The sequence below is a fragment of the Acomys minous genome (assembly GCF_964271855.1).
Source record: "Acomys minous genome assembly, chromosome: 11".
In the NCBI taxonomy this organism is placed as follows: domain Eukaryota; kingdom Metazoa; phylum Chordata; class Mammalia; order Rodentia; family Muridae; genus Acomys; species Acomys minous.
The window spans coordinates 1,327,600-1,345,085 of NC_140492.1; the positions used below are offsets into that span (position 1 = coordinate 1,327,600).

Genomic DNA, 17,486 nt, shown 5'->3' on the forward strand with positions numbered 1-17,486 from the left:
CCTTCCCTCTCAACACTCTTACTGTCTAATGATCACCATTAAAATTTTTTTATTATAATTTATTCACATTGCAACTCCATTGTAATCCCTTAGCTCTTGCTCTTATCTTCCTGTTCCCACCCTCCCTGCCTTTTCCTCCCTATTCACCTCCCCTAGACCTCTGACAGAGTGGGGTCCTCTTCCCCCACCATCTGTCAGGTCCCATCTGGGTAGCCTGCATCCCTTTCCTCTCTGTTCTCACAGGGCCTCTCCACCAAGGGGCAGTGCTCAAATAGTTGGCACTAGAGTTTATGTCAGAGGTGGTCCTCCACTCTCCCCTCCTCCACAGCACCCCCAACTCCTCACCCCGTCACCCTGTTTCCCAAGTGGAGAATGTGCTGTCCATCGGCTACATCTGAACAAGGGGCCCAGGGTCTCTGTTTGCAGTGTCCTTGGTTGGTGCAGGCTCCCCCGGGTCCAGACCTGCCAGCCTTGATGGTCTCCTTGTGGAGCTCCTGACAGCCCCACCCACCCTTCCATCCCCCAACTCTTCCATATAACTTGCATCTCTTCGCCCAGAGTCCAGCTGTGAGTCCCAGTATCTGTCCTGATCCCCCGCTGGGTGGAGTCTCTCAGAGGACATCTATGTTGGGCTAATATCCACTCTGCGCTGACGTAATTTGAGACTCTGCCTATGGGGGTCATGCGGTATCCATCTTTTCAGCGTCTGGCTTATTTGCTTCCCTCATTTCTACATAAAGATCATGAACTGCCTGGCTGCACAGTGACTTGATAATCACCAGGTCTTGTGACATCAAGGCCTTTTCTCTCTCTTTCAGGCAGCCCACATGGCCTCTTAGAGCCAAGAACTGTGGGAAGCCACTTCCCAGGTAGAGCAGCCTCCTGTGTGTCTTTCATGGCACAGCATTGCACAGCAAAAGCCACAGAAGGCTGAACAGAGCTGCGGTGTGTTGTGCTGCTAGCTCTCTGCAGAGAGTTAGGCTGGTGGCCTGCACCGCCTCATGGAGCCTGTGTGGCTTTGGGACCCAGCTCATCAAGCACAGGAGCTGCAGCTTCTCAATGCTTCCAAAGAGAAGATGATGCTCTCTTTGCACTTCTAGGTGTCTAGAACCTGTGACATTCTGAGGGGCCACTGACACCAAGAAGGATGTTCATACACATGAGCAAGTAATTCTTTACAACCGTTGGGCCAGTGTCTTCCAGGGCCTGTGGGAGGCTCCCTTTGCCAGAGACACTCAGAGGGAGGCCCTAGCTAAGGGCTTGCCCAGGACTAGATGGCCTAGCTTTGTGAGACAGTCAGTCAGTAACATGGCTTTTAAACTGAGAGTTCGGGGCTTGGGAGGTGGCTCAGTGAGTAGAGGATTTGCTGCACAAGCCTGAAGACCTCAGTCTGGTCCCCAGAACCATGTACCAGCTGCAATGATGCCATGCATCTGTAACCCGGGTGCTCTTTCAGCAAGCTGGGAAACAGACAGGAGAGGAACAGCTAGCCAGCGTACCAGCAGTAGTAACTGGAGGCTCTGTCGCATGCAAGGTGGAAGCGAGGACCAACAGCTAAGGCTGCCCCCTGAGCCCCACACACACCAACCCCACATGCCCAGCTCCCCCAGATTTAAAATAATAATAATAATAATAATAATAATAATAATAATAATAATAACAACAACAACAACAACAACAACAACAATAAAAGAAGCTCACGTGGCCTACTTTTCCTGCTGGATTTTACTCAGCTGCTGTGACCCCCCCCAAAAAAATCCTCCTGAAGTACAAAACAAAAGAAAGATGAAATTTTCTGTTCTCTCATATTTAAGCTGAAAAACTGGAAAAATAAAAATCCTTCCACTCCCACCATCTCTGTTGCCAAAGCTGATTTTTTAAGCCAGGAGTCAGTCTCGGTGCTCACTTGGAGGATCCAAGAGGAGTCATTAAATCTTATTACAACTCCAAGTGCAGAAAGTAATTGCACACTTTTGTAAGTAGCTTAGGATTGATTAAAAATGCATAAAGGAAAGCTGAGAGACTCACCACAGGCTGGGGATGCTGCCCCCTTGGGGGAACCTCTGCAGCTGTTTATTCTCTCAGAAACCTCTCCAGTCTTCTGGAAGGGCAGGGAGGCGGGGCCTTCCACCCCCTGAGGAGAGCAGGGCAGCCTGGAGATGCTGACCTGGTTCTACAAGCCCAGACATAGTTGAATTCATCCCATCATGGTGAGCTCATCAATCACATCTTGTGCGCATTCCTGGCCTCAGAGGCTGCATTCCCATGCACAGCGCAGTAGAGGCTGCTACCAGTGTGGGCAGAAACTGGGAAGTGGAGACAGACCCTCTGGGTGCTTGGGATGGAAGATTCTCCCAAGCTTGCTGACCGGCAGAGGTTTGCAGTGGGCTTTAGTAAATTTCCAAAGACTTAGTCCTCCCCTGCCTCCATGGCTCGGGGATCGTCCCTCAGCCTTGCGTTGGTTCAAGGTCACCACAGACAAACCGCCAGGACCAGGCATCCAGGATGAGGCAAGCTAGCTCGCTCGCTCAACAAACAGTTGATGAACACTCAGAGAGGCCAGGTACTGTTTTAGATCATAGAGAAAGAGCCAACCAAGAAGCTTGTGGTGTGAGGGTGGCAGACAGAGTAGCGGCAGCAGAAGGACCGGCTCCGTGAAACCGCATAAGAGGGACATGAGTTTGGGGTGGGGGTGGGGTGCTTAATATCAGGTGAAGAGCATTGGATTCCAGAGGCGGGGCACATAGACATTCCTTCCTTCCCTCCTCCTTTCCGTCCTCCCTTCCTCAACACCAAACGTCTTTCTGCTCCAGGCCAGTCATTGTCCTAGGCTCTGTAACATAGTAGGGGACGGCTCCTCTCCCTAAGAGATTTCTGACTTGTACCTAGTTTTCTCTGTTGAAATAAACTCTCAAATGACTTGTGTTTGACCTGTGTTGTCTCCTTTCCACTTACTTCTTATTTGGAAACGGACTTGCAAGTGAAATACGTGTCCGAAGCTGAATAGAATTTCCTAAACAAAACACACCCCTGAAAGCACCTGCAGTTGGATGAATGCAGCGATCCATACACCCAAGGCTCACATGTGTGCCTTTCAATTATTATTCCTTCTACGTAATATTATCATCTCTTTAAATTTGATTACCTTTATAAGTAAAATCATACTTTTCACACACACACAAAAAAAGGACTATAAAGAGATACAAGAACGGTGTTTCTTGACGCGCTTTGTGGAAAGGCTTGTTCATTTTCTCTGATGTATGGTATTTCATTGTGCAGATACAGTCCAAGGAGAAGCTCTCGTTCAGAAGAGGCGAGCCACTTTTTTTTTTTTTTTTTTTTTTTTTTTTTTTTTTTGCATTTCACAGCTTCTGCCAAGGCATTCTAATGTACGTCTTTTTGTGAATTTGCACGCACCTATCTTCCAAGCATGATCTTAGCTCTCGGCCTATTAAGTTTAAGTATGTATATATTTAGTGTTAGAGGAAATTGTTTGCTACAGAAATTTTCCAGTTTTAATTTGCATTTATCTCATGAGGAATGACATCATTGACTTTCTCTTGTACTTGCTCACCACCTGGCAAATGCTTATTGCAATGACTGTGCTGGGTAGTTTCCTGTCAAGCTGACACATACCAGCGTCTCCGGTGAAGAAGAGGCCTCAACTGGGGAATCGCCTCCATCCAGCTAGTGTGTGGGCACGTCTGTGGAGGCACTGTCTTGACTAATGACCACTGTGGGAGGGCCTAGCCATGATGGGTAGCGCTGCCTCAGGGCAGGCGGTCACAGGAAATAAGAAAGAAGCCTGAGGCAGCCATGGTAAGCCAGTAAAGCATCATCCTCTGTGGCCTTTGCTTCAGTTCCTGCTTCCTGTTCATGTTCCCCTAGTTCTTCCTGCTTCCTGTTCATGTTCCCCAAGTTCTTCCTGCTTCCTGTTCATGTTCCCCAAGTTCTTCCTGCTTTCTGTTCATGTTTCCTGAGTTCTTCCTGCTTGCTGTGCATGTCCCGAGTTCCCTGAATAGTGGACTATGACCTGGAAGTGTAAGGTGAATATTTTTGGTTAGTGTTTCTATCAGAGTAACAGAGAAACAGCTAGAGCAGAGATTTGGAGGTTGGTACCTGGAGTGAGGTACTAATGTGACAGACCCAGCTCTCTGTGTGTGTGATGTGTCTTAGGGTTGTGGAAGTACTTGGAACTTTGGGCTGGAGATGGAAAAACAGTTGAGTTCTTAGAGCTTACAGGCTCTTCTGTGGGAGCTTTGGCAGGAAGAGTCTTGAGAGCAGTGCAGACGATAGAGTCTGACTTGTGAAACTGGTGATGGAGGCCGGAGGGTCCCTCGAAGACTCTGCGCTTGTGTGATGTATTGGAATTATGAAGCTTTGGAAGTGAACCCTTCTGTCGTTGACTGGGATGGTAGGTGTCTGCTCAGAAGTCAGATGCGATGAAGAAGAGACCAGAGTCATTCAGGTGGTTTCTCCTGGGAGCATTTCCTCAGGCTAACTCACAAAAACTGTGGTCCAGGGATGGAGGTGGGGGTGGGGCAAGGCTGCCCCTTAACATGGTAGCCACATTTGTTAAAGCACTAGTTTTGAAAGCCTAAAAAGGGTCATGGAGAGAAGCTGAGTCCTGGTGCCATGTAGCAGGCATCCCTGAAGAGATGTCAGGAGGCCATTGGTGAAGGTACAACCTCAACTGCAGATTCCAGGTCTGTGTGGACTGTGGGCAGAAACAGGCATATAGTAGAGCTGGCCCGGGCTATTGGATATGTGTATTTCAGACAGCAGAGCTGTAGAAATGTGGCAGCTCAAGGCCTTTTAAGTCTAGAAGATTGTGAATGAGTCTGATGTCCTGGCCATTGAGCTTCAGGACTTGACTTACACAACTGGATGTTGGAGTTTGCTTTGTATTAATATAATTGTACTCATGGCATTCACTCTTAGACTAGGAAATATGTAATTTATTTTGGATATTGACGAAATATGGAACATATTTTATATTTTATAGGAACACACAGTTAAAAGCCTTTGAGTGTTTTAAATGATACTGTGGGTTTTTAAAAAATATTAACACCCGATCTTGGGGGTAAGCCAGAAAGGAAAGGTTATGGTCTAATTGTGTGTCTTTGTGTCAAGTTCACAAGAAGTCACTTGTGCTTGGTTAGTTTTCACTGACATGATACAAACCTGAGTAACCCGAGAGGGGAGCCACACTTGAGTATTGACTTACAGATTGGCCTTTGGCACATCTAGAAGGCATTTTTTTTTTTTTATTGTAGGAAGGCCTACCCACAATAGGCAGTACCATCTCTGAGATGATAAACTTGGGCCGCAGATGAAAGGTAACTGGGGAGCAAGCCACAGGGAGCAGGCCACCAGGAGCAGGCCATGGGGAGCACGCCACAGGGAGCAGGCCATGGGGAGCAGGCCACAGGGAGCACGCCACAGGGAGCACGCCATGGGGAGCATACCACAGGGAGCAAGCCACAGGGAGCAGGCCACGGGCAGCAGGCCACGGGGAGCACGCCAGTAAGCAGCATTTGTCCAGGGCATCTACATCAAGCACTGCCTCCTGCCCTGACTTGAGCTCCTGCCTTGGCTGTACCTTGTAAGCCAAATAAACTCTTTCCACCTCATAGTTGCTTTTGCTCACATTGCTTATCACATCAACAGAAAGCAAATTAGAGCATCATGTCTTCTATGCCAGTGGGTGAGAAATGGGAAACCTGGAAGATCATTTTTTGTTGTTTGTGTTTGAGGGTCTCATTGTGTGTCCCTGAATAACCTGGAACTCACTATGTAGACCAAGGTGGCTTTGAACTTACTAAGATCCACCTGCCTCTGTCTCCTGAGTGCTGGGATTAAAATTATGTGCCACCACACCTAGCTTTTAAAATTATTTTGTTGTTTTTGTGTCTATTGGTGTTCTCCCTGAGGCCAGGAGAGGGTATTGGGATCTCCTGAAACTGGAGTTGCATATAGTTGTGAGCCATCATATGGGTGCTGGGAATTGAACTTGGGTCCTCTGGAAGAGCAGCTGGTGGTCTTAACTGTTGAGCTATCTCTCCAGCCTCTTACTGGGAAAAATTTAACACCAGATTTGATTGCTGTAACTTGATGGTATTGGTCTCAGAAGAGTCAGGTATCAGGTATCAGCCTAGAAGAGGCTGGGGAGGGCCCAAGAACAAGGAGATTACCAGTGAGTGCTAGCTTTCTCATTGTGGGTGAGTGTGTATATCACCTATCTCTGTCCAAGGAAATCATAGGAAAAGCGATATATTAGCAGACAAAAGGTCTGGTTTGTCCAAGTATGGAAAAATGGGTTTGAGTTTCTAGAAAACCTATAAATAGCACCAGGCCAAGAAAGAAAAGGAAAAAAAAAAAAAAAAAAAGAAAGAGTCTAGGATGGTGGCCTACAATGTGGGCAGCAAAAAAAACCCATGGCTCCTTGGGAGGCAAAAGAGCTCAAGTGGAGGTGTGTGTCTGAGTCTGGGCCTGGAGAGATACCCAGAGATGCTGACACGAGGCAGATTTTATTGCATATTGTTGGCATATTGTGTCCAGTTGTGTTCGAGCATCTCTCTTCAGCAAGCTCATAGTCCCATATGCAGAGCACCCTGACAAGTGTCTGCTAGCTCTAGAAAAATGCAGTTCTCACTTAACAGAGGTGAGAACCAAACCCTCATATGTTCAAAACCAGAGGTTATCTATATTCTGAACAAAGCAGGGACTTATGACTACGGCACAAGGGGAAATGTTTTCATTTTATTTTACAATAGCACCAATAAATAAATAAAAGAGTCTAGGATGGTGGCCTATAGTGTGGATAACAAGGAAAATCATAACTCCTTGGTCAGGAAAACTCAAGTGGAGGTGTGTGTCTGAGGCTAGAATTAGGGAGATAGTTAGGAGAGCTTGCTGTTCTCATGGACGACCTGAACTAGGTTCCCAGCACCCAGGTCAGGTGGCTCATGGCTGCCTGTAATTCCACCTACAGGATTCTGATGGCCTCATGTGGTATACACACATAAAGGCACACACATGTGAAATAAAAAATAAAAATAACAAAGTTTTAAAACACTACACACACACATACACACACACACACACATGAAAATATGAAAATTGTATTTCCTTAGCAGGCCTTGTTTTCTTCATGACAAGAGAAGCCAAACAAAATGTCTGAGGAAGCAGGGTGCCCTGAGGAAGCAGAGGTGCTACAACTTAGATGTCAATCTGCGCACTTGCACCCCCTCCCCATCTCTCCTTTTCCTCTCTCCCTCTTCTCTTCTCCTCAATATCCATTTACAAAGACAAAATGAAAATATCTTACCTCTCAGTCACAAGGGAACTGGAGGAAAACTGGTGAAGGGTGGGTTCTGTCCTTCCTAAAGATGACAAAGGGTCAGGCGATGCCACTGATAAGCAGATGAACGCGTGGTTGGGGGAAGATAGCCAGGAGGGTCCCCCAGCTCCTCAAACAAGAGGGGAGCTCTTATGGCCTTCTTAGCATCCTTTGAGCATAGAACAGCCAGTAGGCAGGTGCTTATCCCTTAGGCTAAGGGGAGAAACATTCCTGACAAGAGAAGCTGAACAAAGTGTCTAAGGCAGCAGGGTGGCCCTCACGGGGCTGACCCTACAGCACGCACCTGGCATGGGCTGACCCTACAGCACGCACCTGGCATGGGCTGACCCTACAGCACGCACCTGGCATGGGCTGACCCTACAGCACGCACCTGGCATGGGCTGACCCTACAGCACGCACCTGAGATGGGCTGACCCTACAGCACGCACCTGGCATGGGCTGACCCTACAGCACGCACCTGGCATGGGCTGACCCTACAGCACGCACCTGGCATGGGCTGACCCTACAGCACGCACCTGAGCTGGGCTGACCCTACAGCACGCACCTGAGATGGGCTGACCCTACAGCACGCACCTGAGCTGGGCTGACCCTACAGCACGCACCTGAGCTGGGCTGACCCTACAGCACGCACCTGGCATGGGCTGACCCTACAGCACGCACCTGAGCTGGGCTGACCCTACAGCACGCACCTGGCATGGGCTGACCCTACAGCACGCACCTGGCATGGGCTGACCCTACAGCACGCACCTGAGCTGGGCTGACCCTACAGCACGCACCTGGCATGGGCTGACCCTACAGCACGCACCTGGCATGGGCTGACCCTACAGCACGCACCTGGCATGGGCTGACCCTACAGCACGCACCTGGCATGGGCTGACCCTACAGCATGCACCTGGCATGGGCTGACCCTACAGCACGCACCTGGCATGGGCTGACCCTACAGCAGGCACCTGGCATGGGCTGACCCTACAGCACGCACCTGAGATGGGCTGACCCTACAGCACGCACCTGAGCTGGGCTGACCCTACAGCATGCACCTGGCATGGGCTGACCCTACAGCACGCACCTGAGATGGGCTGACCCTACAGCACGCACCTGGCATGGGCTGACCCTACAGCATGCACCTGAGATGGGCTGACCCTACAGCATGCACCTGGCATGGGCTGACCCTACAGCACGCACCTGAGATGGGCTGACCCTACAGCACGCACCTGGCATGGGCTGACCCTACAGCATGCACCTGGCATGGGCTGACCCTACAGCAGGCACCTGGCATGGGCTGACCCTACAGCACGCACCTGAGATGGGCTGACCCTACAGCACGCACCTGAGCTGGGCTGACCCTACAGCATGCACCTGGCATGGGCTGACCCTACAGCACGCACCTGAGATGGGCTGACCCTACAGCACGCACCTGGCATGGGCTGACCCTACAGCATGCACCTGAGATGGGCTGACCCTACAGCATGCACCTGGCATGGGCTGACCCTACAGCACGCACCTGAGATGGGCTGACCCTACAGCATGCACCTGGCATGGGCTGACCCTACAGCATGCACCTGAGATGGGCTGACCCTACAGCACGCACCTGGCATGGGCTGACCCTACAGCACGCACCTGAGCTGGGCTGACCCTACAGCACACACCTGGCATGGGCTGACCCTACAGCACGCACCTGGCATGGGCTGACCCTACAGCACGCACCTGGCATGGGCTGACCCTACAGCATGCACCTGGGATGGGCTGACCCTACAGCACGCACCTGGCATGGGCTGACCCTACAGCATGCACCTGGCATGGGCTGACCCTACAGCATGCACCTGGCATGGGCTGACCCTACAGCATGCACCTGCATGGGCTGACCCTACAGCATGCACCTGGGATGGGCTGACCCTACAGCATGCACCTGGCATGGGCTGACCCTACAGCATGCACCTGGCATGGGCTGACCCTACAGCATGCACCTGGGATGGGCTGACCCTACAGCATGCACCTGGCATGGGCTGACCCTACAGCATGCACCTGGCATGGGCTGACACTACAGCATGCACCTGGCATGGGCTTACCCTATGGCATGTACCCAGGCCAGGGTGCAGCTGGCTTTCTTCCTGTTCATACTGTGGGTGAAACCCCAGACCAGGAGCCTCTCTGACATGCTGAACTCAGCCTTGCAGCTACTGTGTTTTCAGGAATGAATGGACAATGGTGTGTCAGAAACTTGAGGGCCATCTGCAATAAGAAGAGAAACCAAGTTAAATAAGAAGCAAACCACCAGAAGGAGGCACATTACCCAGTGAGGGAAACCCTCACGCACAGGAGTGTGTGTAGACCACAACACACAGACAGGATATTCACTAGGTTTAAAGAAGATTAATAGAGGAAACAGAAATGTGTCAAAAATAAAAGTAGTTTTTTTTTTCAAACTTGAAACAGACCGCTTAATGACGGAAGGTGAGGATATTTGTTAAATAGGCCGAAAACAACTACAGAGAGGGAGGGCTAGAGTGTGTGTGCAGGTACTGGGGAGGCAACAGAAAACCACTTAAAAGGCTGAAATACAGCCAACAGAATTTCACAGGAAGAGAGCAAAGCAAATAAAAAGGAATGCGATTTGGGGGGAAGATGAGAGGAAACTTCCCGAGCGATGAACACACTCATGATCCTCTGAAATAGTCTTTTTTATCTTATTATAATGTATTGGAAAATACACATTGACGTATAGTTTATGGAGATTAAATTACATCACTTAGAAGATTCTCATGGATCCAGAGAGTAAGGGCTGCTGATCTACCAGGGACCCAGATCAGGCTGGCTGCAGGATTCATACCAGAAACAACCTTACAAAGAATGTTTTTCTCCCAGGTTCCAAGGCCATTTATAGCTTAGCCCTGTATAGGGAACAGAATGGTCCTATGGGCGTTAGGACGGATTGTGCCAATGAAATGAAACTGTTTCAGAACATGCGCCAGGAAAGCAGACCCTAAGGGCCTAAGGTCCAGCTAGAGTAGACATCACGTGCGGCCTCTGAAGCAGAACTGGAAGGTTCTACTCTAGATAACAGGGCTCAGAGATGACAGGGAAGGAAGAGAAGAGATTCCACGGATGGGAAGCCAGTTTTGAAACATTGATGGTTGTAAGCATCCAACAAAAGTAAATACTGCAAATAGATGGATGAAGGATATAGAGATAAATAGAAATAATAAATAATATGGTGCTAACTTGTTTCTCTGTGTGCATGGAGGTCAGATGTCTGTGTCAGATGTCTTCCTCTGCTACATGGTTTTGAGACCGGGCTGCCCAGCAAGCCCCTGAGACCCACTGTCTCCAATCCCACAAGGACGGAATCAGAGGTGCACATGGCGATGACTTTACATGTTTTACATGGGTTCTGCTGGGTGAAATTGAGGTGTTTATGTTTTCACAGCAAGCCCCCACCAACTAAGCACCTGTCTCCCCCCAACCACCTTATGTTAGATATCACTGCTTGCTTTTTTTATATATCAATCCCAAGATAAAGCACAAAGTGTGGCTCTAGGGAAAGTTATACACAGCATTGCCCTTGACAAACAAAGCAGTACCCACGGGAGGCTTGAAGAGAAGGGAGGTGGAAAGAGTTGGGTAGGTGGAAGGGTGTGCACACACCTATTTCAAGAAGAAAGTGGCAGGCATTGGCAGGAATTGTAAATAGGAAATATGATAACAGTGCCCACGGAGGAGCATAATTCTAGGACATAATTACTTTGGGAGTATGACGTCCCCCTAGGTTTAGGTATGTGAAGACTTGGTCCTCAGTTGGTGAGGCTGTTTGGGGACTTCAGTCTCTAGGAGGTACAGCCTCGCTGACGTAAGTGGCGCTGGAGATAGGCTCTGAGGGTTTACAGCCTGATGTCACTTCTAGCTTGCTCCCTGCTTCCTGGGTGCAGTTGAGATGTGATCAGCCAACTTTATGCTCCAGATACCTGCTGCCGTGGCATCCACCATGATGGAGTCTAATTCTCTAGGACAGTGGTTCTGAACCTGTGGGTCACATGTCAGATATCCTGCACACCAGGTGTTGGCACTACAATTCATAACAGTATCAAAATGACAGTTGTAAAGTAGCTGTGAAATAGGTTTATGGTTGAGGTCACCACATTTAACTGCATTAATGGGAGGCTTGAGAACCACTGTTCTAGAACCATAAGCCAAAGTACATTCTGTCTTCTAAAAGTCACCCAGGCTATGGTATTTTGTCACAGCAAAAGGAAGTAATTAATACAGTCAGGAATGTTGACCAAAAGGAATTGAAAACGTTCTGGCTAACTTAGCTCTTGCCCTCTGATTCTGGGCCAATCAACAATGACTAATTTTTAAAATTCTAAAAAGTTCTCTATTTTCAGACAGTGCAACAATTTGATAACTAGAGACATTAAATGGAAGTATTACTATTATTATTATCATTATTATTATTATTATTATTATTATTATTATTATTATTATTATTATTTACAGGGTATCTCTAAATAGCCCTGGCTATCCTGGAACTCTCTATGTAGACCAGGCTGTCCTAGAACTCACACAGATCCTCTTGCCTCTGACTCCTGGGTGCTGGGAATAAATGTGTGCATCATCATGCCTTGCCTATATGAAGGTTTTTAGTGAGAGATATCATTAAAAAGAGTTAATGACTGTTTTTCTGTGGCACTCTTTGGGGTGGTGAATAGCTGGCAAACACTTCCAAGCTTCCCAAAATGTGTATAGAGGAGATTGGACATTTTTTATTTTGGTTAAGTCAGTTAGTCAGAGAAATACATCAAAAATTGTCCCCTCAAATAGTGGTCTCTTGCTTTTGGCTATGTGTGCAACTCTTCCATTGGAAACCGAGGCAGAAGTTATTCAATAACCATCCACTTAAACAGCAGCAGCAGCAGCAGCACCAACAGCACCAGCAGTAGCAGTAGCAACAAGAGCAGCAGCAACAACAACAGAAGCACCAGCAGCACCAGCAGCAACAACTGTAGCATCAACAGCAACAGTAGCAACAACAAAAGCAGCAGCAACAACAGCAACAATAGTAGCAGCAGCAACAGCAGTAGCAGCAGCAAAAACAAGAGCAGCAGCAACAAGAGCAGCAACAGCAGTAGCAACAACATGAACAGCAGCAGCAACAGCAATGGTAGCAGCAGTAACAGCAAAGTAGCAATAGCAGCAGCAACAGTAGCAGCAGCAGCAGCAATAACAACAACAGCAGCAGGAGCAACAGCAGCAGCAACAGTAGCAGTGGCAATAGTAGCAGCAATACTAGTAGCAACAACAGTAACATGAGCAAGAGAAGCTACAACAGCAGCAGCAACAACAGCAGCAGTAATAGCAATAGCTGCAATAACAGTAACAGCAGTAGAAGCAAAAGTGAACACTGGTTAGTGTATCTATCTCTGCAGAGACAACCAGGCTTCACAAGTAGCTTAAGTTCTCTCTGTGTGAATGAACATTTAAGAGAACTTTGTGAAAGATTAGTAACATTTTTAAAGTTACATGCATAGTCTCTTAGCCTTTCTTGTGGGGTAGTATCATGAGTGAGCATATAGGCAGTACTCTTGGGTAAGGGGTCCAAAAGAGCAAGGGGTTCTTAGTGGGTTACACCAAGTGACGAGCTGGCAAGCTGAACTGCTCAGAGCTAAAGTGATCACTGACATCCTATCTGCAGTCAGTTGAAAAACACTCCCCTATTGCGTGCGTTTTTGCTGGTAGCTTCTCACATCTGTCCATACTTTGTGTTCAGCCTTTTTGCTTATGACTGTGTTTGCATAAAGCCTGTTTTCTGTGCAATCTTAGATGCAGTGGTCCCCTTCTGGAAGCATAGTGCAGGCCCATATGTGGTAGTTAGATGTGGGATAACAAGGCAGTCCCCTGCCTCTGGCTTCTGCATCCTAGCATCACTGAGACAATCCACAATGTGTGCTGGCTCACAAGTGTACCAGCATTACCTCAGTGGAGTGATGGAACTCTGGATTTTCCTGTTTGTGTGTGTGTGTGTGTGTCCACATTTTTCTTTTCTGTGTTATTACCCATCATTTCTTGATGCTTGAGATTGGCTTTTGCAAGACTACACAATTGCGCTTGAATTAGCATAAAATGTGATGTTCATACTTTCTGTGGTATTTGTGGATACAAATGAACATCTCTATTTCATCTCCTCAGACTTTATTGTCCATCTAGCTTCCTGGAAGGAAATAAAAACATAGGACATGGGCACGATGAGGGTCCAAAGACCCCAGGAAGGAAAATAAATGACGCTTGGCCCGGCTTTCTAGTGAAAAGGGAGGTTCTCTTCACTGCTATAGTCATGTCTCTCCTTGGACTTTTAGAAGTGGAGTTTGGCAAGTCTCGTGACTATGCCATAAATTAAAAAAAAAACAAAACAAAACAACAAACCCTCGTAACTGGGAAGGGCCTGGGGACCTGAGAAGGGACCACTCCCTCCAAGTTCTCTGCTGGCATCAGTGATGGACGTGTGCAGTGTGTAGATGGGGAAGAGGTGAACATTTATGGCAGTGTGTGAATATGAGGGCTGCAGCTCACACACATACACCTTCAAAATGTATTCAGATACATATATTTTTCTGTTGATTTTCAAACTATGTGTGTTCAAATCCCACACATGGAAGGTTTCAGTGTGTGTCCTGGAGTGGTCAGATTTTTTTTTTCTTCTCTGGGCCACACTGGATAAAAAGAACTCTCTGGAGAAACACATTAAATCCAGGAGTATTCGGTCTGTGTGGTCTTCAGGTTTCAGGAGCATACACATACACACACACACACACACACACACACACACACACACACATGTTTATTTTATGTGACACTGGGACATAGCATTGTCATCTACAAAATTTACCTTTGACAACTACAATTGAGCTACAAAATAATCAGCAAAAATATTCATACTGTTTTAAGCATATTTAAGGCATAGTGCTAAGCAGCATTCATCTTGATCCTGGGGCACAAGTGGCCTGTCCAGCATTATGGTCCCACGCTGCTGGGCTCTGGCCATCACCTTAACAACTCACAGAGATCAACAGGCTTGCAACACTTACCCAAAGAGGTACCTATGTACCCCACTGTGAGTGACATCTTATGCTATTGTTCTAATCTACTCTGAAAAAAAATGTCTCTTTCTGCTTCCAGGACAAGTGCCCATGTTCGACACCCCTGCGGAAGATTCTACAAGGGCAGTTGACTTGCAGAGAGTTTGAATGTTGCAGATTCAGAGTCAGCTTACTTTGGGCTATCTTGAGCCTCTTCATAATCATGTTTTGACCATCTGTGTCTGATTTAACGATGTTTGGGTTATTTTTTTTTTTGCGGGGATACAGCCCACCTTGGTGTGTGTGTGAGTGTGTGTGTGTGTGTGTGTGTGTGTGTGTGTCCACGAGGTATCTGATCACATTGTATTAAGTCGGGAGGGAGAATGCAGACAGGAAGTAGCATAGCATCAGGTTATAAAACTTAAGGTCCACCCTCAGTGACCAAATTCCTGCAGTGAGTCTCCACCCCCTCCCAAAGCAGTGTCACCAGCAGAGGGCCAAATGTTTAAACTCATAAACCCATGGAGGGGGGGCAGTTCAGATTCAAACCACAATATTACCTCTTCTCCTTTACCTGTGTGCAGAGTGGGTTTGGGAAGAGCACCTGGCGTCCTCACCATTTTCTGGCAGCAGCCTGCTTTCTCTGAGTGGCTGGGTTTTCTGTAGGAAGCCTGAGCCCTGTGTACTCAGCCCAGAGTGGAGGCTCCGTGGGTTCCTCTCAGAAGATCTATTAATGCATGCCCAGGGTCAGAGGTGACGATGCTGCCACTGCTGACCGAGGAGGGAATGGAGATTTTCCACACAATACCTTATAAATTTGTTGTTCTCTTGTTTCTGGAATTTAGGGAAGTAAAGAGAAGCCAGGGATATTTTCAGTCACAGCATTTGCCACAGTGCAAAAGCTTGCTATTGTAATCTGATTAAAAAACAAAACAAAACAAAACAAAAAAACTACACGTCTTTAAACATGAAAGCATACATTTCCCCATCTTTTACACAAGCAATGCATCTGCTTAACTGAGTAAAATCAGATGTGAGAGATGAATGAAATAAAGTAATAGCTCTTAGCCTTCCCGTTTGTGTGCCCTTGTGCACCCCCTGTCCCCCCCATCCCATCCCCCGCCCCCACACACAGGTCAGGTCATATTTAACAAGCTGCCTTTTTTTTTATCCTTTTTCTACTTGAATCCTCTCCAATGCCTCCAACACCCACAGCCATTGATGGATATTCTACAATTTTAATCCACTCAGTTTTGTATTATTTATTCAGTTTTCCCCACCTGAGACACAAATGAGATAATATTGCTGCTGTTAGATGAGTGAGTGACCTAGGCCAAAATTCTGCTTTGGTTTTTAAGTACCTAGATGACAAAAAACGGGCTAGATCGCTTGTGCACATGCTCCAGAGAGAGAGGTGGGGGGAAAAAAAGCCTTCTTCAGAAGGGAATTTCTTTGCTTTTCTTTTAACCAGATCTAACAACCATCTTCCTGGTTGTCTTTTGTTTCCTAGATCTGAGGGTGGGGCCCAAGGTGATCTGTACTCCAGACCAAATACAGCCCAGGAGCCCCAGCAATCTGGGGGAAAGAGCCCTTGAGTGACCTCTGCCCTGCAGCCTTCATCCTCCTGTTAAAAAAAAAAAAAAAAAAAAAAAAAGCTGAAGCATTCAGCACTGGCTTGCTGTCCAGGCTTTATAACCGATGGGCAACAGTTGCTTGGTTTAGCTCACTAAAACCATGATGTCTGCTGGAGGAGGCCATGTTTCCATAGCAACTGAGATGATGCCTAAGCCCTTAGCACCACTGTTAGGAGGGTCCAGGTGGGGAAGAGAGTAGGTGTGGTTAGGAGGCCCTGGGCTGCCAGCTGTCAAGTTGGGAAGCCTGTTTTCCCCACCTTCCTGTCACTCCTCTGGCATCCTTCTTCCCTCCCCAGCCCATCTGCAGGCCCACCCCCACACACCCCCACTGCCCCCCTCACCCCCCAAGAATCTGTGCTCTGTCCTGACCTCTAGGCAGCTTCCTGTGGCGCTAGGCCTTCCTCTCCTGCTTAGTCATCTTGGGCTCTGCTTCTCTGCAGCCCCTTTAAGGACTCTGCAGCTGACCTGAGAGAGCGCTTATCTGTTAAGCCTGTAGATGGCAGATTTCCTCCCGGCAGCGTTTGCATCTGCAGGAGGTCTCCATAGGTAGAAGTGTCAGCTCAGGGTGGGCAAATGCATTTCCTCATTTCCTGGGCAGGAAGCTCAGATCTAGCTGACACTGATGGAAGCTGCTGCTGCTGCTGCTGCTGCTGCTGCTGCTGCTGCTGTTCTGGATCAGGGATCTAGAATTTGTGCATGCTAGGCAAACACTGTACTCCTAAGCTTTTATATTCCACCCCACAACTCCCAAGGAAATGGAGGCTGCTCCTAGGCTAAGCAAGGAAGGGGACCACGGTCAACGGTCAACGGGTGGTAGCCACCCTGTGTGTGTGAGAGAGGCGCTGGTGATGGTGAGGGCTGTTTGCTCACTGTGAGATCTCAGACAGATGTACAAAGCCGTGCTGTTGAGAGACTACATGATTTGTTTGTGCAATGCACTCTGGTTTGTACACTGTCCCCTGTGATATGTTCTTACCTCAGGAGAATCCTGGGAACACTCACAGAGTGACGGACAAGAGCCAGTTATCTGTCCCCATAGAGCGTGTTTATAATGCGTCTTGAATCAGGAAGGACAGCTGTTTCTTATTGCAGCCATCTTCATTATGCCATAAGCTTCACCCTGGAATAACATGTTCTAGAACTTTACTCCTTGGAATTCAGCAGCCTGACAGGAGGGTCTGTGCCACCCTAGAAAACCACTCAGCCCTTCACAGCATTTTCCTGCCCCCACAGACTCTTGGGAGACAGGAGCCAACATCCCCTTGTGGATGTCATGTTTGTAGCTTTTAATCCTCACGTTTACTATCTGTTTGGTTATAGCATTGCCAAATATTGAGCATGGATCTGAAAAAAATTGCATTTCAAATATATGCATTTTAGGATGACATACTAAGGTCTGAGGAGTACAACTGACTTTCTTGA

The 17,486-nt window shown here is 47.8% G+C and overlaps 1 long non-coding RNA gene across 1 annotated transcript; it reads right to left on the reverse strand.

Annotated features, from left to right (window-relative positions):
* Positions 1–1,741: 1,741 nt before the first annotated feature.
* Positions 1,742–16,528, reverse strand: LOC311608778. Its single transcript, XR_014783157.1, has 3 exons — positions 16,434–16,528; positions 15,005–15,264; positions 1,742–4,033 (listed from the first exon to the last, which is right to left on the reverse strand). It is a non-coding gene; the product is annotated as an uncharacterized lncRNA (long non-coding RNA).
* Positions 16,529–17,486: the final 958 nt, after the last annotated feature.